Here is a 13,108-nt window from a genome sequence, read left to right as displayed (position 1 = left end):
CACTGCCCCAGCGTTGGCAGCCCACAATCGGGGGCAACAGAAGCACCTGCGGGGCCCTAAGACCACAGAGTGCTCTTCTCTGATGCTGAAACACTGCAGTTGGGGGACCACAGGAGGGTTTGTCTCTAGGGTGGGTTCCTCAGCAGTGGCAGCAGCTGCAACCATCACACGGCTGAGGACCACACTCACTATGTCATCACAGAGCCAGGGGGTCAGGAAGTTAATGCCGAGAACAGAGCAGACCCACGGGGCTTCCCTGGGCCATAGGGGTGCCTGTTCTTCAGCTGGTCCCTTGAACTCCAGTTTCTACATCCAGGCTCCTGGAGCCGCCCACGACCCCTCAGATGTTGCTGCCATGGCTGCACACCACATCCTGATTCTCGCCATATCCTAGGATGCCATTCCAGTCTCTCTAAGCCTGAATACTGTAACCATTGCACAAAGGGGCTTGTCTTATCTCTCTAGACACTTTGCATCAAAGCGCTTATTTTTGATTCTTTGCTTCTTTTGCAATATGAAGATTCCTTTAGGGGACAGAATGTAGGAGTCTGGAATTCTCATCCCAGCTTTGCTGTTAATTAACTGGGTAATTTGGGGCAATGCATTTAAATTTTCTTGGCCTCAGTTTCCTGCATCAGTATGTTTCTCAAACACCAGTCCATGGATTGGTGCCAGTCAACAAAACAGAGTTTATGCGTCTGGAGCTAAATGAAAACACTAGGGACAAGAATATTCATATGTGTGTCATTATAGCTGCCGGTTTGGGAAATTTCTATCCTTTATTCTGATATCATAGCTTTCTAGTGGAGTTTTATGGGAGTGGAGTAATAAAATGTTTTCATTAATGAAATTATTATTATAATCAATGATTACTATTTAATTTTTATCTCCTTACTATCTTTATATGTGAAAATTAGAAGTTGGTGATATTATTGTTACCAATACCCTTTATGTTGTTTTTTATATTTCAGTCGTCTCTAAAATCCCAAATTCCAGGAAGCGATGGACTAAATGTTACTTGTAACTATTTTTACATATAAAACTATAGAATTATTTGACTATAACTTCTAAGGGTATAATATTCTTGTCTGAAGATATTTTCAGCAATGATTTCCAAAACCTTTTTTTAAGCTCTCATGATAAGTTCCTTTACATTTTTAATAGAATATTTAATTTGGTCTTTTTTGGAGTATTGATAAGCTCTCTTTTTCCAAGGAAAAGATTGAGAATTTTTCCTTCCTCACTGACCTTCAGGAAGCGCAGATCTAAATGTGTTGTTCCATTATGGAAACCATATTATGTATGCCATGTAAGTTTGCTTATTTTGTACCCCTCCGTCTTTGTGTGACTTTGGTCTATTTTTTCTTTCTTCTCCCCAAAGCTCCCCAGTACATAGTTGTATATTCTAGTTATAGGTCCATCTAGTTGTGCCATGTGTGACGCCACCTTAGCATGGCTTGATGAGTGGTGCTAGGTCTGTGCCCAGGATCCAAACTGTGAAACCCTGGGCCGCTGAAGCAGGGTGCACGAAATTAACCACTCAGCCATGGGGCCAGCCCCCATATTTTTATTTTTTACATATTTTAAAACAATAAGCTGTCAAAAAATTTTTTAGGCAAGGTGTGAATAATAAGTGCAGAATAAAAGAAAAAGTTTAAACAGAAAATATGAGCACACTCATTGAAAAATTTAAGAGCATCTTGTGTAGGAAATTCACATAAAATAAGTATAAAATGATAATGATGTTATGAAAAAAAATTTAAACTTACTGGTAAGCAAGAAACTACAAATTTACACAACAAAAAGATACTGTCCCCTTCTGCCACCCCAACAATGTTGATAAAAATGTAAATTGGTGCAACTTTTCTGGCAGGCAATTTCACAATAAATATTAAAAGCTTTAAAATGTGCTTGTTTTTTGATTCTAGACTAATACTCCTCGGTATGCTTTTGGGAGAACATAATTAAGGATGTGTTCAGTTATTAGTTATCAAGATCATTGTAACCAGGGTGCTGATAACATAGCATAATTGTAGCCCACCAGTTGAGCAGCAGCTCTGCATTTGCTGGATGGTCGTGGACCACTCAGGTGATGCAACACTCTGCAGCTCTTCCTAATGATTTTCTACCAGCTCTTCCTGTCGAGTGAACGAAGAAGATTATGAGTGTGTCCACTGAAGTCTAACCATTGTAAAGAAATACACGCAATCCTAGAGAATAATCTGGAAATGCATTCACAAAAATGATAGCCATAGATACCTGAGGGATAGCATTTTCAAAGATGTTTTACTTTCTTCTCTTCACTTAATTCTATGTTCGGATGTCTTTTCCTTTGCAATGAACCTATCTGATTTGTGTAATTAGTTAAAATTGTTGTTTTCAAAATTAAAAAAACATGCAGATTAACGGTAAGTGTTGATCACAAGAAAATTGCTTTGCCCAGTTGCTTTTTGATTGGCACGTATTTAAAATACAGCAACTCCTTCGTATATGATGATAACAAATAGTCTGTCTTTGATGTGGTGGTGAACTAGAGGGTCTTAGGTTAACTTCAAAATTTTACTGTTTTTTCTGGACTACCACCTAAACATGAGGCACCAACCCTTTGATGGTAGGGGAGAAAATATGTGAAGAAGGTCAGAGCCTGGGGCGGTCTCTCCAGCTCCTCTAAAGCTTGCTCCAGCCACCAAACAGCAATACTGTGATCCTAGCCCTCTTTGCCCACTCATTCCTGAGCACCATGCCCAAATCCTGAGGTCTGGGTGGAGTGTCAGCTGTATGGTGCATTTCCCCATTCTTGAGAGCTTACCGACTTAGCAGCATACTCACTTGGAAATACAAATGTATTCCAAGCGTCATGTTCTGGTCCCATGAGATCCAGGAAGAATGAACTTAAACCTTCCAATGTCACGGTTGGTGAAAGTCCACAGTCCTCCTCAAAACTGTACAGCGGTAATCAGACTTCCTTTATAATACACACATGCATGCATGCATCAATGAACAAGGCAATACAAATTTTAAAAATTACCCAAAATATCTGGAGGTATAGTATATAGTCTTTACTGATGTGTGTGTTGAGTGGAAAAGCAAAAACAGAAGAAGGAATTTCATCATTTCAACACACCAATGTTCTAAAATGTTGCTCAGTTACCCTAAACCCATGAAGTCTCATGGGCTCCCGCCTTGCAAGTCCATCTTTCTCCTACTCACTGGTTCTTCTCTCCCTCCTCTTCCTCATCCCCTCCGTTCCTCTTCTGGCCACGCAGGGCAGCTTCTCCAGCTTATGAGGCTTTGGTGCCACACCCACAGCACCTCCTCTAGCCCAACATATTCCCAAACAGCCACCAACGACATTGCCTGTCATCTGGCCACCCAAGGCACTGTTCTAAGTTCTTTATTCATTTAATCTTCACAGTAACCCTTCAAAGAAGGCAGCTCCTTAAGGGGAATCCTGGTGCCAGCTGGGTTTTTCTGTTCGCTTGTTTGTTTTTACCTCATTACGTACACAATTATGTTGGCTTTTCGGAAACCCGGAATTCAATCTTTAGAGCTAGAAGGAACACGTGAACAGCAGCATGTTTATTCCCTGTTAAAAGGTAGGACAGATTACCATTATGATTCTGTTTCCTCAGATGCTCTTTTAATTTAAGAAGATGAGTCCAAACGACTCCATCTGGCTGAATCCCGGAAGGAACCCACGGAAACAATTTCATGATTCTGTTTCAATGTAATTCAACAAGTTGTTTTCAGACCAGTTGGAGGGAGAGGAGAAAATGACTTGAGAAAAGAGACAGGTGTGGAATTGGGTAATTGTCCTTTCATGAAAGTGGTGTAAAAGGTGACGGGTTTCAAACAGAAGGTACCTCACATCTGTTTGGAATCACCTGAGAAGCCCGTCATCCTGCACCAGCCCTTCTCATTTCCTCCCACTTAGCCCAGGCCTTTGTGAAGGCCCCACAGTAAAAGCTCTCTAGCAGCTATCCTCAAGTGTTTGCTGCTGTTTCCACTCAGCCCGGAGGAATGAGAGGAGGGAGCAGTGACAGGAACCCCAGGGGAGGTCCACTGAAAGGGCCACTTTGAGAGGGGATGCCATCAAAGAGAGGGAAACCGACATCTCCCCACACGGGGAAAGTAGGAGGGCACACGCCCTGATGCAGGTCTGCTCCCTCTGACGCCTGCCAGGGATGCACACTGGCTGAGCTCGACCGGCAGCCAGAGGGGACAGGGGCCTGGTGGTGATGACACAGGTGCAGGGGGCAGTGGATGCCCGGGGCAAGAAGAGGCGGTCCAGCTCTACAGAGCTCGTCTCATGGGGTGCACAGAAACGAGCACACGCAGACACACATGCACAGAGCTCAGCACATAGGTGTGTGCAGAAACGAGCACACGCAGACACACATGCACAGAGCTCAGCACATAGGTGTGTGCAGAAACGAGCACACGCAGACACACACACACAGAGCTCAGCACACAGGGGTGCGCAGAAACGAGCACACGCAGACACACATGCACAGAGCTCAGCACATAGGTGTGTGCAGAAACGAGCACACGCAGACACACACACACAGAGCTCAGCACACAGGGGTGCGCAGAAACGAGCACACGCAGACACACATGCACAGAGCTCAGCACATAGGTGTGTGCAGAAACGAGCACACGCAGACACACACACACAGAGCTCAGCACACAGGGGTGCGCAGAAACGAGCACACGCAGACACACATGCACAGAGCTCAGCACATAGGTGTGTGCAGAAACGAGCACACGCAGACACACACACACAGAGCTCAGCACACAGGGGTGCGCAGAAACGAGCACACGCAGACACACATGCACAGAGCTCAGCACATAGGTGTGTGCAGAAACGAGCACACGCAGACACACACACACAGAGCTCAGCACACAGGGGTGCGCAGAAATGAGCACACGCAGACACACATGCACAGAGCTCAGCACATAGGTGTGTGCAGAAACGAGCACACGCAGACACACACGCACAGAGCTCAGCACACAGGGGTGCGCAGAAACGAGCACACGCAGACACACATGCACAGAGCTCAGCACACAGGTGTGTGCAGAAACGAGCACACGCAGACACACATGCACAGAGCTCAGCACATAGGTGTGTGCAGAAACGAGCACACGCAGACACACACACATAGAGTTCAGCACACAGGGGTGCACAGAAATGAGCACACGCAGACACATACGCCCAGAGTCCAGCACATAGGTGTGTGCAGAAACGAGCACATGCAGACACACACACACAGAGTTCAGCACACACGTCTGTGCAGAAACAAGCACACGCAGACACAGACACACACAGAGCTCAGCACGTGGGTGTGCAGAAACGAGCACATGCAGACACACACACACAGAGCTCAGCACATGGGTGCACAAAAATGAGCACGTGCAGGCACACTCACAAACACACACAGGGCTCAGCACAGGGAGGTGCTCAGAAATGAGCACATGCAGACACACTCAGCCACACAGAACTCAGCACATAGAGGTGCTCAGAAAAGAACACACACAGACACGCTCACACGCATACAAAGAGCTCAGCACATAGGAGTGCTCAGAAACAAACACACACAGACACACGCACATATTTGCACACACACTCGCATGCGCACACTGTGATATTGTGATTTATCATAAACAGATATTTTGGTCTTCTGTCCTTGGTTCCTGGCTTACAACTCCCAGAACCTTTGGAACTTCCTAAGCAATAAGAGCACTGGGAGCACCTTTAGTTACCTTTAGTCTCTTGTCCTCAGCTCCTTAAATCCCCTCAGAGCCATAAAGTGAAATGGGTGTCTTGTTATTCATACAAGCCCCTTTCAACCACAACTGAATTTATACTAATGAGGTGACTTTTGGAAATTCTCTAAGGATGGGAGGACGGGGCTGGTTGTCTGGGGACCAACCCTGAACAGAGGGTTGGAACTTTCGGTCCCATCCCTGATTTCCTGGGTGGGGAGAGGGGCTGCAGGTGGAACCAGTCACCAGTGGTCAGCGACTTAAGCAATCGTGCCTATAGTGAGGCCTCCTTAAAAAGCCAGAAAGGTTGGGGAGAGCTTGCAGGTTGGTGAACCAGAATGCTCCCACTGGTCACCATGCCGGGCCCCAAACTCCACAAGGACAGGTGCTCCCTGGTTTGGGGCCTCGCCATATGTATGTCACCATCTGGCTGTTAATTCATATCCTTTAATATCTTTTGTGATATACTGGTGATCTAGTGAGTAAACGGGTCTCCCGATTTTGTGAGCCATTTTAGCAAATTAATCAACCCCAAGGAAGGAGTCAGGGGAACCCCTCATTGGCGGTCAGCAGCACAGGTGACAATCTGGACTTGCGATTGGCATTTGAAGTGGACAGTGGTCCCGTGGCCTGAGCCCTTAACCTGTGGGATCTGATGCTGTCTCTGGGTGGACAGTGTCAGAATTGGGCTGAATTGTAGGACACCAAGCTGGTGTTGGAGAATTGCTTGGTGGTGTGGGAAACCCACCCCCCAACACTGGCATCGGGTGACAGAACAGGAGACACACACACACATCACACACACAATACACACACCCCTGTTATCTTTCCTGGGAAGCCATTTGCAGCTTCTCTCTCCTTCGAGTACCTTCTGCATTCATCTGGTGTAGTTCCTATCGTGCTGCTGCATCTGCTTCCTTGACTGTTTTCCATCTCTGGACGACAAGTTCCTTGAGGTCAGGAATTGCGTCTTATCTGTCGCTATATCCTGGGCACTAACAAGTGAGCCTTTCATTCATTGCTTGTTGGAAAACAAATTACAGGATGAAATATATTCTGACAATAATTCGGGAGTTTTTAACACAAAAATATTTTCACTTTTAGGTTGTATTCATTTTTTTTAGCCCTCCCACCACAGACAGAATAAAGAGCAAGCCAAATGTGAAATGTTTTTATTGTTACATCAAGCAAAGCTTTGGACTCCTTGACTCTGTCAAGCTGTAGCAGGTGTTTGAGCTCAATGAACATCCTAACATTTCCCAGCCCCCCAGGATTAAGAGGCCAGAAATGGCTTGTGTCACTTCGCGGGGACGTGAGTGTGACTCGTCTATGTGCTGTTTCCCTTGCCATGGCCACACAGGGGTCTCGAATTCCAGAAGCTCCTGGAGACTCTGTCATCCTGGGCCCTGAGTGACCATGTGGATCAAAGCCCCCCACAGACTCTAACCACGGAGGCAAGGGGAGCAGGAAATATCCCTTGCTGTTTGAAGGCCCCGAGACTTCTTAATTCGAGACTACAGACTTCCCTAGCCTGACTCATACATACAATGCACATCCTTCTATAAAAGGGATGGTGGGCTGGTTTGTCTCCAAGTCCCTTTGTAACTCTTATGGGCTGATTGAGTCCCCTGAAAATTCCTGTGCTGAAGCCCTAGCTCTCAGTACCTCAGAATGTGACTATATTTCAAGACAGGGCCTTTGAAGAGGTCACTAAGGTTAAATGAGGTCATAAAGGTGGGGCCCTGATCCAAAAGGACTTGTGTCCTTTATAAGGAGGAAGGGACACCCAGAGATTCCGCAGAGGAGGAAGAGCACGTGAGGACACAGAGAGAAGACAGCCCCCTGCAAGCAAGGAGAGAGACCTCAGAAGAAACCAACCCTGCCGACACCTTAGTCTTGGACTTCCAGCCTCCAGAACTGTGAGGAAATACATTTCTATTATTTAAGCCACGCAGTCTGTGGGACTTCGTCATGGCAACCCAAACAGACGAATACAGTGACTCTGATACTTTGTAAGTTTCATCTTATATTTGAATGATTTGGAGGGAAAATCTACAAACAAGATTCGCAAAATAGGGGAGAAATGGCATAATATTTTCTTTTTCTTAGGCTTCCTTATTAACAATAGAACAAGACTTTTGTGTGGTAGCATATAAGAGCAGAAAACCACAATTGTGTTTTTCCCTTCCAGGCAACTATTAACTTTCTTAACATTCCAATCAAGGATTTGTGACGTAATTTCAGAAAGCATGCATCTTCTTTTGAAAAGTGCATTTCCTCTGGGAGCACACTGGGTGGATGAGCGGAATCTGGCCCTACAAATTCCGAGAACACTGGCTAAATGAGTTTTCATTTAATATCATAGGTCTTTGTTGGGAGTTGGGACAAAGTCAGATTTAAGTGAAGAGCTCAGTTTCGAATGTGGGGATTGACGTGTTGGTTCTCCTCATGAATACAGGCGTATAACACTCATGAATGAGTATCCCAGCAAAGAAACAGTGAACCAGGTTGGCAGACCGGCCATATAAATGTTGCCATCCTCCCTCTCATGTCCACAGCGTATCTTGCTAATCAGTCAGGACAGTTGTCCCCCACTGAGCCTGAATGTGGCTCACGACCCTCCTTAGGAGCAAAGCAGCCACTGTCAGTGACTCAGGGAGTCACATATGCTGAAACCCTGAGCTGTTAACTATGCAGTTTGGACCAGTGGCTTTGTTCACGTGGTCGCTTGATTGTTTTTCTTTGATGTCTAGTCTGCCATTCAGCCATCTTTTATTTCTATGCTTGTTTTTTTGTTGTGAGTTGAATTGTATCCCCGAAAACATATGTTTAATTGCTAACACCGGGGTACCTGTGAAGGTGATCCTATTTGAAAATAAGATCTTTGCAGACATAATCAAGTTAAAGTGAGGTTATCCTGGATCAGAATGGGCCCCAATCCAGTGACTGACATCCTTATAAAAAAGGGAAATTTGGACCCAGAGACACAGAGGAGACGCACTCACAGGGAAGAAGGCCCTGTGATGGTGGAGGCAGAGATCGGGGTGGACGATGCGTCTGCAAGCCAAGGAACGCCAAGGATGGCCAATAACCACTAGAAGGTGGGAAGAGACAAGAAAGGAGTCTTTTCTGGAGCCTTCAGAGGGAACACGACGTTTCCACATCCTGATTTCTGACTTCCAGTTTCCAGAAGTAGGACAGAACGAATTTATTTTATACCACCCGGTTTGTGGTCATTTGTCGTAGTAGCCACAGGAAACTAATATACTTTTATTTTCTGCCAATTCCTTCCCATAGCATGGAAGAATTTAAGCTCAGTGGTGGCAATAGGTACAAGTAAAAATGACACACACACAGGCACATGCACACAAGCATTCAGACACACACACACACACACACTCAATTATAAATGATGAACACAAGCCCAGGGCTGTGTAACACAACATGCTATAAATACTCACTTTATTTCCTGACTAAAGGAGAGTAATGCTATATAGTTAATCTTAAATCAAACTATTCTGACACAAATGACTTTCATTTGATATATTGAGTTCTATATTGGAAAGGGAAATAGACTTTTTGTTTGCCATTGGCCAAAATCAACTTTGAAAAAGCTCAACTTATTTTAGCTTTCCCCGCTAAGCACTCTGAGACCCGTGACAACATTTAGATGGCACCTCCAGGCATAAATCCTGCACGAATTCTCCCAGATACTCATACTGCTTGTTAAAATTATACAACGACGGAAGAATCGCTGAACGATGAGTGGCTTCCTCACATTTAGCTTCTACGTCTTTGAGAGGGTTTGAGATTCAGAGAAGATTTGGAGGATAAAGTCATAACGTCCACGAACTGAAAGGAGATAAAATGTGATAATTTGTCAGAAAGCAAAATAAAACTTTTTTTTTTTAACTTCATAGCTAATGCGTGGTAGTTAAGTAACTAGGAAAAGCAGACATTCATATTTTCCTTTCTATCTCATATGCTTTAAAATTTTCGTAAGTTCTAAGTTTCATAGCGGGCTTTGGGTCAACGGCCTCAACAGTTGAGACAGCTCTGGAAGGAGAGGTGGTTTGACGCAGCAGGACATGTGTTCTGGAAAATCATTGTGGAAAATCAATGTCTTTCCACTCATAAAATCCTTTGATTGCCTTGATGAGCTCATTTTAATCTTTTGCAATGCTTCATGGTATAATTACTAAATTGTGCAAATTAGTGCTATTTTTAATTATTTCTTCCTAAAGAGGTTTTGACGCCAGAGCATTCTTTTACCAGATTTGTGAATCTTAAGCAATTTCAGCCTGAGAAAGCAAAAGTGGAAACAGGGATGCGGGCAGTGTTGAAATATTTAAAAGGATGCTCTGGACCATTCCAAATCCATTATTTTTAGACTGGAGTTTTGAAAACACCACTCCATCATAGTTCATAATTAGAAAAGCTCTCCACAACTATGGGAGTTAGAGACCATCCACTGAGTTGAAAGTTAGGGAATAAATGCAGATCCCAGGGAACACAGTTCTGGATACAAATCACTCTGCAATGGTTAGCCTGGCCTGGACCCATCAAAATGGCACATGTGTCCCCAGTGGGCCTGTTTTCTCCAAGTTGTCAGCCTCTCAGTGGGATCACACCCACTTGGTCTTTCATGGTGCAATATCATCTCTTGGCTGCAAAGGTCATTGCTTTCAGGAACTGAGATTCTGTCCGGAGGGACCCTGGGGGATTATCAGCTGCCCTTGAATGCTTCCATCATTAGTAGAAAGTGGTCTGCTGCACTCCGTCAAAACTTCCATGGAAAAGTCCCTCATAAGGAAGCTCAAGCAGGGAGGAGGGAGGTGAGCAAGGTCATGATCCCCCCTCCAGGGTCTGGTTCCAGATGTGGGCATCTTAACTTCCTAGAGTGTGATTCTCCATCTGAAAACCTCTGAATTTCATCAACTAATACGGCAGCCCACAAAGCAGCATTTCATCAAAGCTCAAAGGAAGTGGTTGCTGACATAGAGAGGAGTGATAGTGCCACTCAGATGAACCTTCTAGAAAGAGGTGCTGCTCATTTGGAGCAGTGTGATCACCTGGCACATCCAGCTGTGGCCTCCTTCAGGATCCACCTCAGCTTTGAGCCAGTCATGTTCCTCTTTAAGTGGCCACCAGCCCATGACCTAGCAAGGCCATACAAAGGCCTGGCCATTCCCATCTAATTCAGGGCTCCTCAAATGGGTAAGTTTTGCTCCAGAGCCCCTTCCCTATTGGGGAGACAAGCACTTTGTCAGGTCTACAGCCTGATGGCTCCCCCTTCCCATCCTGCTCCCCCCCCGACTTAAATTTCACAGCGATTACCCCAATAGACCTCTTCCTTCCTAACTCCATCTCAGCACTACTTCCCAGACAGCCCAGCAGCTCAGAAGTTGTTATTAAACCCCTACACACATATGTACTGAATCCTGAAGAATATCTGGCTACAGAGGACAAAGGGAATCAAATTTGGATGAAGCTATAAACAAAAGGAATCACAGGGGGGAAAACGGGAGTTGGGACCATGATCTGGCTTACATTTAGAAGACAGAAAATAGAATCTCGTAGAATGGGAAGGCCATGCATATTGCAGCATTCACGGATCCTGTGAACCCTTCTCTGAGCCTCCTAAGACATGAACCAGCGTTGATTTCCCCATTGCAGAGCAATGCTCCCCTCCCCGCTGCTCCATTGCCCCATTCCCCATTGCTCTGCGCTACATCTTGAATTGAGTTTTTTAGGGCTCGATAATGAACTGTAAGGTCAGTCTGCAGGCCAAGCTGTGTGACCCTGGAATGCTTGTGTACTGGGTCCTTTTAAGACCTTTGTGGCCTCAGGAGACTTATACTGTGGAGGTCCCTCAGCAGAGCGTCACCGAAGATATTAATTATACCACCAAAACTCAGAGTTGAGTTGATGAGTCATTACTGTACTTTTTTGTAGACTCTTAAATGTTTACTAGCTTTGATTTTGCAGTTTTCCTTTCATGTCTCAGAGCCCATATATCTTTTTTCCAGACTGCAATAATTTGGGGGGTAGGGGATGCATAGAAAGCGGATAGGCCCTTGGTGCTTCATCCACAGTGCACGATAGGCAAAGAGTCCTGGTCTTGGATGGCCCCTTTGCATGTCTGGCAGGAAAGTCTCTGACCCATTCTCGAGGCCAGCACTTCTGTTAGTGGACGCAGAGATGTTGCCCATACACGGCAAAGTGACAGCAAGTTTGTGTGAAGGAAAAGTCAGAACTTTCGCCCATGAGCTTAATGCCCTTGATTCTTCTGCAAAGCTGAAGCAGTCAGTAACTCTTTGGCTTCTGAATTAGATCTTTCAGGTCCCTGATCTAATCTCACAGCTGAGCAGGATCCCTGGGAGTGGCTCGCACTGGCCCTGGAGAAGTTGAAAACAGAGGTTGCCTAAGGATGGTGTGAGCCTGCCCCTGGAGCAGGAGCAGGAGCGGGGCAGGCCAGGGCAGAGGGCTGGGTTTTCGTAGAAGGAAACACCAGCTCCACTGGGCTGACCATTTCGAGTTTTATGAATGTGTCCAAGGTATTCTCTCTCCCTGCAGAGCCTGTCTCCACTTCTTCCCAACCCTCTCTGGGACCCGGGATGCGTCACAAACCGGACTCCAGAGCGTGAGCTTGGGTTGGGTTTGGCCGATGAGGAGCAAAGTGGGAAATCAGAGAGAGTGAGGGAAGGAGGAAGGTCAGGCATCATTCCCTCGGTCCCCTCCCTCTCCCCAATGAGGTCATCACCCACAAGCCATCCAAGTCCCTCAACCAAAGGTCCCTGCCCTTCTCAGGGTGGCTGAGTCTTCTCCCTGGCTACGCAAAGCATGCCCAATCTGAGAGGTCCTAGTAAACATGTAGAATTTTCGCTCCTACCCTTCCCATTGGCATAGGGTGGGCATCTTGACAAGCTCCTGGGTGCACATTTCAGAAGCTCCAGTTTCCAGTTACTCTCTCCCCCTCCTCCCATCAGGCCTATGGAGGTACCAACCCAGCTGCTACTAGCTCCGATTACTCTTGGCTCCCTTGTGATTCTCCAGCACCCACGTCTTTGTAAATTGCCATTTTGCAAATGAACCTCGTGTGAATTATCCTATTGAGAGTACATCTGTTTTCTGTCGGACTTTGGACCAGCTGGTCTCCTCCACCTTCACCTCTGCTTCTACCCACTTTCTCACTACCCATCTTCTGTGGTTTATTTAATTAGTTTATTAGCCAGTTTGGGACACGTTGACTTTGAGGTGATAGAAGAGGGTTGAGATCAGAGGCTGACAGACCTGGACAGAGAAGCAGGCTTAGAGCTACGGCACCCAAGAGATGGACTTGAAC

General features: G+C 45.8%; 1 long non-coding RNA gene across 2 annotated transcripts in view; it reads right to left on the bottom strand.

Moving 5' to 3' along the window:
- Window positions 1-9,194: 9,194 nt before the first annotated feature.
- The window catches only part of LOC111773869 (uncharacterized), a 30,712-nt gene continuing 26,798 nt past the window's right edge, over window positions 9,195-13,108 (bottom strand). For both annotated transcript variants that reach the window (XR_011439572.1, XR_002808528.2), the window contains one exon: window positions 9,195-9,615. This is a non-coding gene — a long non-coding RNA (uncharacterized lncRNA). The remainder of the gene's footprint in view (window positions 9,616-13,108) is intronic.

The sequence above is a fragment of the Equus caballus genome, chromosome 6 (genome assembly GCF_041296265.1).
Source record: "Equus caballus isolate H_3958 breed thoroughbred chromosome 6, TB-T2T, whole genome shotgun sequence".
Taxonomy (NCBI): Eukaryota; Metazoa; Chordata; class Mammalia; order Perissodactyla; family Equidae; genus Equus; species Equus caballus.
This window is presented reverse-complemented; position numbering and strand designations above follow the sequence as displayed.